General features: G+C 46.9%; 1 pseudogene; it reads right to left on the bottom strand.

Moving 5' to 3' along the window:
* Positions 1–385: 385 nt before the first annotated feature.
* Positions 386–1363, bottom strand: LOC103198524 (annotated as a pseudogene).
* Between the last annotated feature and the right edge of the window lie 210 nt (positions 1364–1573).

The following is a 1573-nucleotide window of genomic DNA, read 5'->3' as shown; positions in this document are numbered from 1 at the left end:
GCTTCTAGGAGGCTTCTTTTTGAGCTCAGAAGGGTGGTCAAACTAGTTAATTACAGTATTAGAACTCTAAGCACCTGAGAGAGTAGGTACTTCCCAGAACACTGTTTTGCGCTACTCCTAACAGAAATTTTCTCCAGGCGGACAATTTTAGCAATCAGGAGTTTCTCAGTTGCTTACAAAAAATTTCCCTTTGGAGTTTATAAAGACTTATGGGTAGCAAAGTCACACTAAGTAATTTATTACACTGCAGGCTACCCCCTGGCTTTTCTACCTATTATTTTTTATATACTTCAAAAATTCACATCCCTTTCACCATCAGTTTAAGAATAATCACACTTATGGAAATGTGTAAGCCAGCTACTTCATGCTTTTATCTCCCCCCATTTTAAATAGCTACCATTGGGGTTTCCCCACACAGGTAGGACAGGTCCAGCTGGGTGAAGTGCACAAAGTGCTGGTTTAACTTGATGAACTTGAGGTGTTGGTCAAAGAACTGCTCATGGTTGACACCTTTGTGGCTAAAGGTTATCATTCTCGAGATTTCAGGCCGCACATAGGCTCATCCCTGTCGTGGCTCTGGCCTGCGCATCCAATCATTTTAGAAGGTTTTGGGTTACTTGGGTTCTAATTCAGCTCAGAGTTTAGTTAAGAGTAGCCAGCCCAGGCCAGGGAAAAAGTCCGTGAGGTAGAGAAGTTCAGGTTTGTTAGTCTATCATCTGTTCCTTGCTATTGTTATTCTAGGTAGATACATACCAGAGTGAGGGGTTGGTTAGTCCTCAGCATTGGGTAGGTGGCCTGAAAGTACTCAAAGAAATCTGGTGCTACCTCTAGGTCATCTTTGACGATCACAGCTGCTGAGAACTTGAACCTGTGGAAGATTTGGCCCAGAGTCCAGTGGTAATGCTGCATAATTTTATAGTAGCTCTGGTATTTGTGGTGGTTGGGCGGCACAGCAACGTTGCTCACGTCAGGTTGCCGGATGTGCGTGATGGCGCTGCTATAGGAGGCAATGACCTGGGCTGTCTCCTCATGCCCACAGTCCTGGTTGACAATGATGGGGTACAGGCACATGCGGTGAGGCAGAAGGGCCCTCAGTGGGCACTCTCAACCGTTGCCTCCACTGAGCATGGTGCTCTCTAACCTGCTGCAACAATCCCCGCTGACGTTCCAACTCCACTTCAGCATCCTGGGCTAGGTGGATCACCTCACGGGTGAGGCTGGTGGGGTCGTCATCAAGAGAACTGCCTGAGGGAGGCCTGCCAGGTGCTGGGAGTGTCCAGAAGAAGAGAAGGAGCAGGGCATTCCAGGCCACAAAGAGGATAGTGCCCCACAGCACAATCCCTGCAGACTGCTTCTTCAGCATCCTGGTCTTAGGTCAAAGAGTATTAAATTCAGTTCGTTTTTTCTTTGCTGCACTTCCCCCATTTCCACTCAGGTGGATCCAGGTGATTACAAGCAAGTAATATACAAGTTTACTATTCACTGGCTTCCTTTAACTTTCAGTCCTAGGAGGGGTTTTTCTCATGGACCATGACTTTTTTGCTTTGATGGACCCAAAGCTTATCTGCTTGCT

Source organism: Orycteropus afer, unplaced genomic scaffold, assembly GCF_000298275.1.
Source record: "Orycteropus afer afer isolate SDZICR_OR568_19922 unplaced genomic scaffold, OryAfe1.0 scaffold00095, whole genome shotgun sequence".
NCBI classification, from domain to species: Eukaryota; Metazoa; Chordata; class Mammalia; order Tubulidentata; family Orycteropodidae; genus Orycteropus; species Orycteropus afer.
This window is presented reverse-complemented; position numbering and strand designations above follow the sequence as displayed.